Below are 16,330 nucleotides of genomic sequence, written 5' to 3' on the forward strand. Positions count from 1 at the left end.
GACATTTTTAGCCACGGGCCTGCGGTTACACTTAAGTTTAGCCGGCTAAAGATAGAACAAACTAACATTAACACCTCGTCGAAAATAAACCTAAGTTTAGCCGGCTAATCTTAAGTTTATGTTCTCACCTACCTTTAGCCGTGACATATATATTGCTATAAACTATTTTTAAAAAGCCGTTATTTAATGATACAAAAATTTAGACTTATTTTAGAAGATTCGACTAACGGGTCGTCGGTTCGCCAACAAACAAGTTTCGGGGATTCTTCTACACATCAATTTATTGTGTAGCAGACAAGATGTTAGCAATGTTGGATCGCTCCCATGTCTCGAAGGGCACGTAAACCCATCAGTTTCGCACTTGATCTCTGCTCGTGTCAGATATTCTCCTCTATCGTACCTTGAGAATAATGGTATAGATAATTATTATTACTAAGCAAATAAATTGAACTTGTGTTTTCGCGGATTTTATTGCGCTACAATAAGTATCTACTATTTATAATTAGTTTATAAGTATTATTAAGGCTTAAGTAAAGTAAAGTAAGTTTAAAATGACCATTGGTGATTCTGTATTTGCATTCGAGAAAGTATTGTGTTTTAACGATAAGTGGCTAAGTGCGATGCGCTGTTATCGCGCGAGAGATCTGTGAGCACCTAATAATAGCAATCGTGTTGTGATGTTGTTATCAAACATAAAGCAAACATAGTCTATTATAAAAAAAAATCTGATCCCGTTTTTCTAATTCAGATTGGAATATTTTAACCTATTTCAAAGAACAGGTTATCAATATGATGTGCGAAGGTTATCAATATGATGTGCGAATGTATTATTTGATAGTTGATAGTATGTAATATTGTCAGAAATACAAACACATAAAGTATAGGTATCTTCTTTGCAATACCAATAAATGAAAAGAAATGGATGAGACTGTCACGATTATTTTTTGTTATCGGTCAAAGGTTAAGTTCTCAGCAAACTTGTTGTGTTAATATGCTAATAAAATAAAAGTAAAAACATTAGAAACATGATGTCACATTGTGGGAATCCCTCCGATAGCATCATGATAGCATCGCCTGCATTAGCGCATAATATTATAATATTATTGCGCTCTTCGATCGCGATCGTCGATAGCGGCTCAGCAGTTGCATAATGGTGGCGTGTAAACAAATATAAAAGTGCTTTAGCCAACAATACAGATAGCCATCGGAATATATATTAAACTCGTTGTGTTTCTTAAACTCTGATGTTTTAACGGAATTTATTGATTTGTAGGGCGGTATATGATTTGCTGTTTTTAACGTCTGAAATAAAAAGGAACAAGAGAAACGATTACAACAGATAATTACACTTAAATATAGGAAATCAAAGAAGTATTTATTGCATTGCATATTCATGAGTTTCAGCCAATCGCGACTGGTTCTTCTAATTCGTCGCATCAAAAACACATCATTAGTTGCTGGCCGGTCCGGGCTGCGGCTGGCCGCGCTCCGGCACGCCGGTCACGTCACCCGCCGAATCCCGGAATGTGGGGAAGAAGCTGCAACGGACGATGATTAAAACAATTCCAACAATAAGTCAACAATCAGTGCACCGGTTTCACAAAAAGGCTCGCGGGAACCAGTCGCGGGCGCGGGCGGTGCGGGGTGTGCGGGGTGAGGGCGCAGGGCGAAGGGCGCGGAGGCGTGCGGGGGGCGGGAGGCACCTGCGCCGCCGCCGAGGGCGACGACCCCCACAGCCTGCGCGCAGCCGTGCACCCTGACACACTGATTGAGCGCTGCATCCCGGCTTAGATGCCCAACGCACGAACCTTATTTACCGACCAAACCTATAGAGTGCAATATAGGTACATGATTACGATAGGTATATTTCAATTACTTATACAATAGTAATATAACAAGTTTGGAAATTCATAGCATCTAGGAAAAAATTGACGTTACGGCTACTATTATACAATTGTTCACTAACTACTATTATACAATTGTTTTCACGTAATAATACATTAATCCAATAAACAATGGGTCTGAAAGGTTGAAAAAAGCTCGGTGGTGTAGCGTAACAAGGAGATTCCTGTACCGTTCGTGATGAGACTCTGCGTGTCGGCGCTCTGTCACGATCCCTGCGCTGCACAATGGACGCAGGAAACGTTTTTTGGCTTTAATTTAATAAGGAGGAACCGTGACCTGCTTCCCAATGTTGTTAACTCGTATTAAATAATATTTTATGGCAGTCGGGTCGTTTGATGCTACACCTACACCTTGGGAAAATCTTCACTAAGTAAAAACTTCAACAAACGATCTCATATTTTTATTCATCAACACGTCGCATCATATGAACAAAAGAAAAAATTATAGGTATCCCGCATTGCTAACTAGAATATTATGAAGTGCAAATAAATCTAAGAGTATAAACTGGTAATTCGTATACCTATAATATACACCACAGATCACAGAAATGATATACACCATACAAGTTATCCTAACTCGTTCTTTGGCTAGCTAGTAAGGTCACAAATTCAAAAAGTAAATCATCTCTACACATTGTAACACCTTTAGGAAACAACTGTTTTTTCCTTTTTTTCCACTGTCCGCTTCACCCGCAACTTACCCTTCCGCGTACGGTGAAACTGTGGAACGATTTGCCACGCGGTGTTCCCGAACAACTACGACATTGGAGCCTTCAAGAAAAGAGCTTATTTGTCCATAAAAGGCCGGCAAAGCACCTGTAACACTTCTAGTGTTACAAGTGTTTATGGGCGGTGGTGACCACTTAACATCAGGTGGCCCACCTGCTCCTCTGCTTGCTCTGATATATAAAAAAAAAGAACAAGCAAAATTTTATACTTTAGCTACATTATAGCTATTTTCTCCCGATCCACTTAGGCTCTATGACATTGAAGAGTAAAAATCAAATTGCGCTTACAACTTTAATGCAAAAAAGGTAGACATTAATTTTATTGTACTTATAAACAAATATTGAAGATAAAATAAAAGCACCTTACGTACCTACTAAACTTTTACGTTAATCTTAAAACTGAAAAAAATGTGAATGAAATAACCTGAAAAGGAAACTGCGCCAAAAAGTTCCCATTATCACATTTAGATTCTCAGAGACACCGTATATAATAATATAAAGTGTCTCATTGTACTTCTTGTGATATTTTTTGTCCCTGTCCAGTGTACAGTCATCTATAATATAAATTGACTAAAAGCTATAATACATTTTATCAGCTCATTTTCAAAGCAATGCGTTTACGTGACTTGCCAGTTGCCTACTGGACCATTGCTGCATTGGTCAGGTTATAGATTCGGTAAGAGATATTTCCACTGCTGTTTATCTTTATTATAACATTTGTGGATCTTTGTTTTGGGCTTCAGTAATTGAAGTGACGCGTAATGATTTAAGTTACGTAAAAATAGATTCTAATTTCTGCCTCTTTAATTAATATTCATGCACTTAACTATATTAAGACTCTAACCACTAAAGTAATTATAAAGTCGTAAAATATGAAAGTTACCAAAAAAGGAGATAATAGAATCATAATAAAATTAAAAAATTACGCGTCAAATCAATTATTACTTAAGCCCAAAATAATGTTCCACCAAATAAAGGAAGTTAATTTCATACCACGAATCTCTAAATAAAAATTTAACAATAAAATTCAAATGTTCAAAAGTTTTGAACCCGATCCTATTCTAATAATGGGAAAATATTTAGTTATCGCGGCGTATAATCGAATTTATTAACACGGAGTGAGGCGGTCGAATTGTGGCCACAAAAAGTGTTCCGAGCGGGGCGCGGGGTGCGGGGCGTCGGGACGAGGGGGGAGGAGGGAGGCAGAGGCCTCATCAATTCAATTAGGGCACACAATAAATGCTATTTAGTTACGATGACTTTCATGTTGCGTAATAATAACTTATGTGTTTGATGCACATATTTTTCACCGGTTAATTGAGGTTGAAATTATTTTGTGGTAGTCGCTACCGACATTGTGTTTAACCGTCGGAATTTGTGGAGCGATCGAGAATGGAGTTTCCAATTAATCCTGCAATAAAATATATTAATATACTGCTTTCTTACACAAAGTTTTTATGAGATACATGTCGTTGTTAATTATAATAAAATGTACAACTTTTTAGTTTATTATGATTTATGGGGCGAACGTCACAGAAACGTGTTTTTAATTATGAATCATCGTAAAGTGCTCGTATACAAAAATTATATGTTTTTATATGCCATATTAAACAATAAATATTTTTAATTTGAAGATAAGTATGAATAATAACACAGTAGGTACCTATATTCTTATATTCAATAAGTGGTTTATTTATATTAGTTATGTCTATACTTTTCCACACGAATACATAATTATTAACCGACTCCTTTTGAATTTTGTTATTAGTTTGCATGTTTTTATGTTAAATCATGCAAAAATAAAAAATAATGAATCACAAACAACATGAAACTCGCGAAAAAACTAAATTCCGCTTTGTTTTCCCTTTGTATCATAATCATCACGAGCTTATTAAGGGCTTAATTATCTTCTTTTTACGCGAGAAGCCGCTCGAGCCCGACCAGCCGCCACTGGCCACACAAGCACTAGCAACATAATTAATTTCAAACTTAATAACAATTTAACTACGTTGTAAAACACCTGCATAATTTATAATACATTATTATATTTATATAGAGTCATAACTTCGAGCCGTTAAGAAAACTAATGGTTTGTTTCAGGGCGGCCTATGACAATAATGAAATACATACATTAAATTATCATAATCAACGAGCAATGTTTAAAATGAATACACAATTTACGTTAGTCGCTCAGATCGCAACATGCGATACGCAATCGTCCACAAATCTGCCGCGATACAACTAGGCTATTACTGACAGGCCCACGTTTCAATTGTCAAGTGTATGGAGCTCAGTTGAGCAATAAGAAGGCTTTACTAAGCGTCCCAATAGCGCAGAGCGATCGTATCGCGCTCATTTCTCGACAAATCGCCCACTCGGTATGCTGAAACTCATGAAATGCAACGATTTCCGCGAAGATCGCAATCTCGCCGCGACGCGACCGCCACGGGACGACGCGGGGGAAACTGACTTAAAGTGCGCATTGTATGAGCATCTCCAGATTTGAGACGTGTACCTATCGGCGCTCCTGGCCGCGGTACTAACAACAACAAAAGTATACAATGGTCCCTGTATGTTTAAATAGTAATCAGAGACATCTCTTCTGCGTTGTACCATCTAAACGTCTTACAGCTTCACAAATAAAATAAGCTTGGGCTAGTAACATTAAATACAGATTGATATAAGCTAAAAATCTCAATTTTATCGTCATACATTGTTGAAACTAAGTAAAATTAAATGTATAAAACACCGTTCATATTCTAGATACTCTCGACGCCGATTAATTATACCAATTCTCCACTGCAGTAGCCAATTCGATCTGAGCGATTGGCCGCGCTTGACAATTCCTAGAGGAGTGAAAACAAAACAAGAGCAGTTGTATAATGCATGGAGTCACGGCGGCGAGCGTGACGAACCGGCCGGCCACCGGCGGAGGCTCCGGCGGAGGCTGCGACGGTTTCACGGCTGTGGGCTTTTTTAGTGAACGAAACGTGGAGGCGTGTCCCGTGCTGATAAGCAGTAGATTGCCGAGACAATCAGTTCTAGCTGATTAAAGACAAGCTGACAAAGAATCAAACAATTTTATACGTAGAATATAGATAGAATGCGAAGATTTTTCCTCCTATAGCTACATTCTTCATCTACTAGCCGCTCCGCGCGGTTTCACCCCAGTGGCTCTACTCCTGTTGGTCGTAGCGTGTTGATATATTATAGCCTATAACCACAAGTTTGATTAGAATTTCGATATAGTTCTGTGAATTGCACTATGTACCATCACTGATGATCATCCCTGAAAGAGAAAAACTTTTATTAATGCTATTTCCTTTATATGTTGTTTAGCCCTTGCAACTTGCAAGCTTTTCATAACATATCGCTCCTATTTGTAAATCGGACATTACAGCTGTAGCAACCGTTAGCGCTGGCACACTCGATCAATAGAAACGTAGCAGGGACTTATATGGCACAGCCTAGCGACAGGCTACGATTTATCGGGTCTGCGACAGATCCTATCTGCGGGTCCGATAGCATCAGATCTCCGTATTAGCATGCTAATGAGTTGCGGTAATAGCGGGTAATAGCCACCTGCGGGTGACGTCACACCCTCCCCCCAACCCGCACACCGCACCTCGTGTTACGTGACGGCGCGGTGGCATAAGGAAGCTTTGAGGGTGACAATAATATGAAAGATTTCCTGAAGTAAGTATTGCGTTAGAGCCATATAGTGGACTAGCTTTCCGCCTGCGGCTTCGCCCGCGTTTTCAAAAAAAGACCCGCATAGTTCCCGTTCCCGTGGGATTTCCGGGATAAAACCTAGCCTATGTCACTCAGAAATGATGTAGCTTTCCAACAGTGAAAGAATTTTTCAAATCTGCCAAGTAGTTTCGGAGCCTATTCAATTCATACAAACAAACAAACAAACAAAAAATCAAACCTTTCCTCTTTATAATATTTGTATAGATTAATTTCAAAACTTTATTTAATACATTTAACAGAGCTTTGTAATTACAATTATGGAGTAGAGTCAATTATTATTACATAATAACTTGCATGCGCTACACTAAAAATTTCACTACGCTTTACTGTGAACTCGGTAGAGATTTGTCTCTCCTAGAGATTTTTTTGTATTGTTTGAAGAACAAACAAATTTTCTATGACCAAAAAAGTAATACAAAATTCGAACTATTCAATTCTATACATTATAGTATATTACCTATGTTTTAAATAAAACCAGTATTCTTTAGAAAAAAATATTTAAATTATTTAATGAATTGAATTAATTAATGCGCGGCCAACCGAATAGTCAAAAATTTGGCAAAAGAAAGCTTTTACTCGTAACATTTTTGGTACAAATAAGTAGCGAGGTATGTAACAGGTTGGTTATGGTGGCCGAGGCGTGACGTCACACGCACGCGCAGTTCGCGCGGATAATCGCCATGTTAATTAAGTCGAGGGAAAAAAGCGCGCGCAATTAGCCGCCCTGTGCACAGCACACAGGCACAGCCCACAGGTGCGTCTGCGCGCTCTCACGAGTATCATAACGGCCTTTTTTGTGTGTAATATAGTCTCGTGTTTTAGCACCTTTTTTGTGCGGCCGCTTGTTTGTTCTATTTGCATAATTCCAGGTAGGTCGTTTTTGTTCGGGAAATTAAGATATAACGATCTGTGCTCCGCCACTGAATAGCTTTGAGAGAATGTGGGAGGACGCGATGTGCTTCACTAATTATATGCGACGCCTGAGTCTCAGCCTTATTTAATTAAATTTTTGGAGTAGGTACTGATCGTTATAATTGTAAAGATAATATTTATTTGTTAAGGTACACATGTCCTAATCGACATCTAAAGAACAGGTGTTATACACTTTTTATCTACATGTTTTTGTTAATTTTATAAATTAGCATTAAGAAAATACACTATCGAACTCATCTTCGTGCAGCTTCGAAGCTCAAACAGACAAGCTATGGATATAAATTCTACCCTCACGGGCAAGAGGCGCAGAGAATCGCAGAACGGTACCTGAAACTACATCGTATAAAGTTTCAAGTGTCGTTCTGTCTACATTTTGTCACTTCGATATTATGATGATGACGTCATATTCTGTAAGTTGGTGGCCGTGTTCAGTGTTCACACGTCGTCAAAGCTAGTTCGGCTAATTGATTGTTCTGCTTCACTTGCCTTAGACCGGTGAACATGAGAATTCGTGTTCTCACTTTGTTTACAGTTTTAGGACCTGTTCTATTAATATAAAAACGTCTAGATACACTCAAAATATTTTTTAATGAAAATTGAAGTTCTGTATAATATTATATTTGACACCTTTTGATACCTAGTTTTTAGGAAAACTTTCAAGTTTATTTTTCGCTACGCTAAGATTGGCTTTATTGATAATGTTATCGTTCGAAATACGATACAGGTGATATTTTGCACAAACTTCATAAATAATATTAAATTAAAAACAGCCATTTAGCTGTCATGCTTCACCGTCCAGACTTATAAGTTCTCGAGTTTTTACATTATGTGTAAATTGTACGTGTTAAGAGAACATTTGAAAGTTAATATCGAGTATAACGTGCGGCTCGATCGCGTCGCACATAAACAATAACATTACATGCGACATCTCAAATTTGAGAATTCAATGAAGCCGGTCCGTCCGAGCGTTTTTGCCGAAACTCCGGTGCACATAAATCCTGCGCTGATGTGACAACCGCCGCGGCCGTACAGACGATCTGCGCAGGGCTGGATTTTCGTACCTTATTATATTATTCCTCTTCGCATTATTGTATAATAAGTATCTGAATAATTGTGTTTCAAAATTTCATCACGTTCGAAGGAAGTACGAAATGGATTCTTACCTTTCAGGTCATCTAACAACACGTCATCTAACAACACGTCATCTAACAACAGAAATGGCACTATATAATATTGCATCTAGGTAATTTATGTTTAACCAAAGAAGATTTGGAGAGCAACGTATCACATGAATGTTATTACGTTTATATTATGGAAATAGATAATAACTTTAGCATTATTATTTTATTTATGCGCATAATAAATCTATCGCTCGCTATAATCGCTGCTAGTTAGTGTTATCACAACAAATAATTCACACAAATTGCCAAATTTTCCCAAAAATTTATATAAATGACGGGATATAAAACTATTTTTAAAACCAAAATCCAACCCTGCGCCGAATCTCGATGCAGAAGCGGCCAGGGAAGGGTAGGGGAGGGGAGAGGGGGGGCAAGGTGATGTTTCCGAGGAGCTTATTAAAATACCTAAACCGAATCGCAGCGGAGACAACTCGTGAGAATCGAGGACTAATTAAGCGAAATGAGAGGCTTGATAAAGATGGTGGTCGTCAGATGTTGGCGGCCGATAGCGCTCGCCCGCGCCGCGCCACAGCGGCCATACATCGCGACCTGCCCCCAAAACATGAATATATCAAACGTTAATCACTCGCCGGACTTGCTTAAGTACCTAATTAAAATTGTTATCGGAGTGGTTCTGCAAAAAAATGCTAATACAGAATAAATTATTGACCCGATTTTGGGTACTTGTCTGACAGAACGCTGTTGTTAGGCTTTAAAAATGAAACTTTATATTTTTAAGAGCCAAAACAATTATAGATTGCCAAAAGATTTCCCAAAATAATTATAAAGGCGGGATTAAAATTATGATAAATTTTCAGTTATTTGTATATTTTGTATCTGGATGCTTCGATGTATGAAACTTCTGGTCAAACTTCAAAAATATAAGTAATTTCTTAGCACAGTAAAAAATTAAGATACTTAAAAATGCAGCTGATTATAATGTTATGACAGTTTTTCTTGTCCGATAATTAATATACATAATATGTGTTAATGTACAATAATGTGTTAATGTACAATAACAGCCGCCTCTCTAGCTTAGTACGAATATTGCACATTATTTAGTTGTTATCTAAAAAGCTTTTAGTTTGTTGATTAAAAGTATTTATAGAACTAATATGTATTCGAATTTACAAAAAAGTGTTTTCGGTCGCAAAGTTCACGATAATACTAGTCTCGCATATTTTGCTTTGACTCTACCATTAACATCTTCTTATATATAAAAATGAATCGCAAAATGTGTTGGTAAGCGCATAACTCGAGAACGGCTGAACCGATTTCGATAATTCTTTTTTTATTATATTCCTTGAAGTACGAGGATAGTTTTTATGTAGAGAAAACGTAAATATGTACCACGGGCGAAGCCGGGGCGGACCGCTAGTACCTAAATTAATATAAGTTTTAACAGTAGATTAAAGCAGCTTATTAAACATACTATCATAACTCGTTCTTCCATCATACGAGGAAATTTCAAACTGTTTTTAATTATTTCATTTTATTCGCTGTCCCCAGGGATCCAGCCTTCAATACGTCATCTTTAAAGCGCGAGCTTTTGTGTTTTTCAGGTTATTACAAGCTAATTACAACGTTTCTCAATAACTTCTTCGTTAACTTGTGAGCTAATAATGTTTGCGTTGCGCGGGGCCGCGCGGGTGCTGCGCGCGCAATCTGCGGCCGTGGGCGCACTATCGCCCGGATGCGCGTGAGACGATGATACGCCACGTTATTTCGTATCTACGCGTTTCGCTAATTAACTGGGAAATTTTCCTCTTACACAATTCGACAATTATTCTATTAACACCTTACGCAAATGTCATATGTATATATGTACTACTACTTATTGTTACGTATAAAATATGTAATGTATGTTTTAGCTTTGGTGTCAACACACAAGCACAAATAATTGCGACACTATAATAATTGTCCCAGTAATGGAATGTTATCTTATAGTAAACTAAATTCACTAGCTTATTGCTTGTTCTTCCCTCGTCACTGGTATACAGTCGAACAGTGCGTGCGAGCTATTTGAGCATAACCGACTCACGCTAACGGCTAAAGGGTCGCTCACATGACTAAACCAAATTATTATTCTATATAATAGATTAAAATTTGAATAGGCGACTTCGTCTCCGTTTTGTCTCGAAATTCTGGATCTAATGGAGTGCTATTTCCAAATAAAGTAAAATTGAAAGATCTACAAGGACCGGAGACTTTGCTTCACTGAGCCTATTGGTAACCTGATTACAAAGTGCTCACTTACAGCATCGTTCAATCCATCGCTTCACGATAACGTTATATAAATCTAAACTTAATTCCGAGACCTGCTAACCGTCCGCCATACATGTACATAGAATCATTCACGAGAACACATATAATAGATTTATCACCGACAATATTTACAAGAAAGATGTCGAAATAGGATTATAACGAGCTGAGAACAAGTCTGCTTTATTGGCACTCATCTAGTTTTAACAAGTAATTAAGAGGTCCGTGAACCGACGCGACGCTGCGACCGTGCCGATGTCACAAGGATCGTTGTGTAGACATTATTTATTTATTAAATTGTTATTCTTACTTAATGTAATGCTAATGATAGGCAAATGTAAAGGTTTGTTGTTTTTTTAATATTTAAAATGAATAATATAAATAAATTGAAGATGTATTCTGTTATAAGGAATTTTATTCCTGAATTCCCATTTCTAGTGTTAAATTAAGATATATCGCTAATTTAATATTGGTACCTAGTCTGCAGAAACGAATCGTTTTTACACAAAAGCAATTTCAAAGTCAATGAACGTCTGTATGAAGTAGACCTAAGTTGGTCCCGCTTCAGATGCAAATCCTATTAACTGAAACAGGCGAGCCCGTAATTACACACACGCACACACGCGCACACGCACGCACACACACGCACGCGCTCAGGTGCGCGGGCGCATCCCGCATCGAGTGAAATAAAGTAATTTAACGCTTCGGGGCTCCGGCGCGCGGACACGAAGCGACTGCGCTTTTATTGCAAAACATTATGAGCTTTCCGTCTAGTGTATAGGTACGTATGTCTATGTCTGTTAGGTACAATAATCCCAGACACACACATTTCACTCTATATCGAATAGCCCTTAACATAGTTTGTGTTGAATTTAAAATATTCTAAGAGTTAAGCTCTATAGGTCATTAATTTTAACGGAAATTGGCATCGGTTGTGTAAAACTACGTTCGTACAACGAACTTAATTAATGACAATTTATATTGCTGAATAAATAAAATATAAATGATATATCTATTAAAATCAATTAAATATTAGTTGAATACCTCTAGTATTTCACTATTTCTACCCAAAAGACAAACTGTTTGTATTTGTCTACATTTGTCATGACTCATGAATTCCTTAGAATCCTACGCACAACTCCATCAAGTCGACATTACATTATTAAAAGTAAATAATTTGGTTAGAAGTTTCAAAGAGGGAAATCCGCCTTATCTACGCGATTCAAATTATAAAATAATATATCCTTGCTCTAAATGTTGAATATTTAATAAATTGTAATAATTCCCAAATTAAATGTGTTATAATAGGATGGGCTCGTGGCTCAGTGGCGCGATAAGGCGCACGCGCCACTATGTCAGTGTGCTATCGGCTATCGGTCGACTGCCGTCCACTGCCCACGCAATGTTATGTCACAGCTGGCCACTATTCTATTGTTTGTGTCGTGCGATATCATTTCATTAGTGATATTATATTCTATCTTCGAGTAATTTTGTTTTCTGGTTTGAGCAGTTCTGGGAGATTTGAAACGTCAAAATTATTCAGAAAGTAGCTATTTTTTAATCTAAACAATGAAAATATTTATTTAACTAGACTTATTTGCCATAGCATAATACTAACTGTAGCTAATGATTTTGTTCTTAAATTCAATTGCTGTAATGTTTGGTCTTATAAAATTTACAATTTAGGTACATTATGACTAATTCATTCAACCAACGCAATACAATCGCATTAACAATTTGAGATTACCATACAGATGTAATTTGTTCTGATTTGTGAATACTGCAGGAATTCAGTAATCTTGCGAGTAGTTAGATCTGCAGTGAATTAGCGAACGTTACATGGGCGTAATTTATCAAATTGCGATGCATATGCACGGACAGCAATTTGCGAGGGGCTCAATCTCCGGCACCGTTAGCGCCGCGCCGGGCCTCCCGACCCGCGCCGGGTTGGCCTCATTAGCTCGGCGCTGATCCATCACAGCCGGACACAGGAGAGGTTGGTAAAGGTTCCAGGTTTAGCGAGCAGCCACCGCCATCACAGCAAGTAATATACTAGTGTAGCAACATGGTAGCTACGCAGTACGCACAATGTATGTAGTGACGTGCAATCCCCATTACCCTCTGGAGAGCCTTATAAGACGTTGATGTCATATTATGGTCGCGCAATCTACTGAAAAAAAAAAAAATAATCTGTAAGATATTATAATCATCATAAATATTATATCTCTAAGGATATTGGATATTTTTCATTTTATTCAATAATGTAAAATGAAAAATATCCAATATCCTTAGAGTTAATCGCTGTAACGTAATACCCAAATGATTTTTCATATTGTCTCACTACGGTCCCATACTTAAAGTGAGGTCAATTCATAACGAACGGTGTAATATTGATCGCCCGCTGCGAGACGGAGTGCTCTCGCGAAACCAAATAAAGCAGAGCGTCTGAAGTAGATGATAAACGCGCCGTGCGGCGGGCGCCGGCCAGCAGCCGCGCTCCCTGCTCACACACCTGATACTATGCGGTTGATGTGATATACTTTTTCTGTAATTCCACCTCGTTCTTTGTTGAATTATGCGGTCTGGTACATAATATTAGAAATAAGAAAACAATGCTCAGGCGTAAATTGAAAATACTTATAACTCGATAACATTGTTTTGTAATGTTGCAATCGATGATATAGGAAAATAAAAAATACGCGACCGAAATAGCTTCAAAATGGAACTGTTAATTGAATCATTCGCTAATCTAAATCCGGCTTCAACACTGACCATGTAAAATCCACTCCCGATACCGCATAATAGATGAGCAACAAAAGGGGTTCCAGAATTAAAAGCCTCGTTGGCTACACAAAAAGTTGGATAGTATTTTAATGAGATAACAGTGGGTAATATCGTTGTGGTTATTCCGAAACCGCAGCTCTAATGACACGACTCCACTTCACGCCGTCACGCCGCCGTCGCTGCCGGGAAGCCGCAGCTGACCAAACGCCGAATTAGTTCCAGTTAATCCCCGCCCGTCCCTGCTCCTAATTATAATGTTCTTCAAGGGTCAAGCTTATATTTTTAACAGAACTCCTTCGAACTATCGTCCGAGCTGATGTTGTTGACTAGAGCTACTATAGAGCGCGCCGGCGGTGAACCGGTCGCGTTGCCCGCGTACCTGCACCCCATGTTTTTATTTCTTCTCCGTGAACTTTGTAATCAGGATCACGATACATTCCAGCCTCATTATTCACGAGAACACATTTTATTTATCGAGCCTTCGATATAAATGAACCGTCGGAGATTATTGCCTTTTCTTGGACGTCAAATTAACATACTTAATCAATTTTGTGGTAATTATTTTTGGTTGTTATCAGAGCACGATCGATCTTTACAACTTCGTCAATAGATTATATTTTATTTAAGTCATTCTTATTCGTTTTATATCTGGCCTAAATAATATTGACGTAAAAAATTCTTGTACATTATGTAAAAGCTGTTAGCTATCAGCTATAGATATTGTGCAGTGTTGTTTAATTTAGTTATTGGATGATTTTAGTAGAGCTAAAAACAAAGAGCTGTGATGAATGTGCGGCGAGGGTTCGCGCCGGGGCGGGCTCATTACGCGCCCTCATTACCGTCTGATAGCTGAACGTCTTCGTGGCGCTAATTATCTCTGTTCCTACACGAGATTCCACTTCTTTGATATTCCAATAAATTACAAATATAAACCTTATTTACCAAAAGCATACCAATATACCTACTTCAATGTGGTCGATTACTTTTTTTTGCTTTATCTGCTTCGATATCTAAACTTTTATCACGATGACGTTTCCCTGTAGCGCAAACCTAAATTATTACTGCCTTTTGCGTTTATTTGGTCGAATGCATTAGCAAAAACTATCTGAAATAAAAAAATGGTTATGACCACTACGGCTGTCTTGTTTTTGCATGACCAACACCTAAGAGCAACACGTTATTAATTACTTCACTACGATTAGATGTAAGACATAAAAGCCCCATTGACATGGAAGGAAATATAACATTTTTATGGCCGTGGACCGTCGTGCCGTGCAGTTTATGAGCCAATAAATTCTGCAGACACAGTTTAGCGGCGGCGTCCGCGTGGAATCTTCCGCCTCATTATTTCTGCTTATAGACCGGGAGATACTGACACAAAATTTCGAGTCATTTGTAACAGGATGGCGGTTCCACAGGGGTCTTAGTACGCAATGACAAAAAGAAAAACGATGGTGTGAACGCTGGTACCGGCGGCTTAGTCGCGTGGGCGTTAGTCGAACTCATCGGAAAAATAGCGAAGTCAAACGATTTGTAACACAAAAATTTTAGAATTTACCGATAGCCCATAAAAAAGAAGTAGGCGGTAGTGTCATGCCATACTTTTCCGGTGTGACTTACAGCCCGCCATACCGACGCGAATGTGTTGATTTAAAAAAACGATTCAACCATTTGTACCAGGCTAACTTTTGCACAGGTAACCATCGTCGTGCAGCCATTTACGAAAATCGCCATGCCATACTTTTCGGACGATTCCAAATGGTCGCCATACCGCCGAAAATCTGCAAATTTTTTTTTCGCCGAACCATTTGTAACACCCTAAATTTTTTTTTCAACAACTCCTGAATGATTATAAATAGAAGTGTGATAATGCCATACCTGTGGGAGGTGGCGAATGTGTATAAGATTTTTTTTTTATTGTATGATTTTATTCGTATTTTGAACGATTTGTAACAGTATGGCATTAATCTTTCCTATAAGTTTGAGGTTCAACAAATATAAATACAAAATTTCAAAGATCTAGGTGGTAGAAATCTTCACTTCTATAAATTAATAATAAATTTATTTATGAAGTATGGCAGCACTTTTTCCCCCTACTAGAAGTATGGCAAATATAATAATGGTCACATTTTATCAAATACTCTCCAAAAATCCAAATGCAATACTGGTACAAAAGGTTTGGCGAAAAAAAAAATTTTTGCAGATTTTCGGCGGTATGGCGACCATTTGGAATCGTCCGAAAAGTATGGTATGGTGATTTTCGTAAATGGCTACACGACGATGGTTACCTGTGCAAAAGTTAGCCTGGTACAAATGGTTGAATTGTTTTTTTTTAAATCAACACATTTGCGTCGGTATGGCGGGCTGTAAGTCACACCGGAAAAGTATGGCATGACACTACCGCCTACTCCTTTTTTATGGGCTATCAGTAAATTCTAAAATTTTTGTGTTACAAATCGTTTGACTTTCGCTATTTTTACGACGAGTTCGACTAACGCCCACGCGACTAAGCCGCCGGTACCAGTGTTCACACCATCGTTTTTCTTTTTGTCATTGCGTACTAAGACCCCTGTAGAACCGCAATCCTGTTACAAATGACTCGAAATTTTGTGTCAGTATCTCCCGGTCTATTATTTTCATACATTTCATGTTAAAATATTGTAGACAATTTTTAAGTAAACTTCTCTGTTCGGTAGAGAAAGGACACATGTGACGATTTTATGTTCCTTAATTTTAGGGCGAATAAGGTTCTTGTAACAAAAAATATGATTCATGGAAAATTGGA

Source organism: Colias philodice, chromosome 18 (assembly GCF_061535455.1).
Source record: "Colias philodice isolate Cphi_HAF_F1 chromosome 18, ilColPhil1 Martin Lab GWU primary, whole genome shotgun sequence".
Lineage (NCBI taxonomy): Eukaryota > Metazoa > Arthropoda > Insecta > Lepidoptera > Pieridae > Colias > Colias philodice.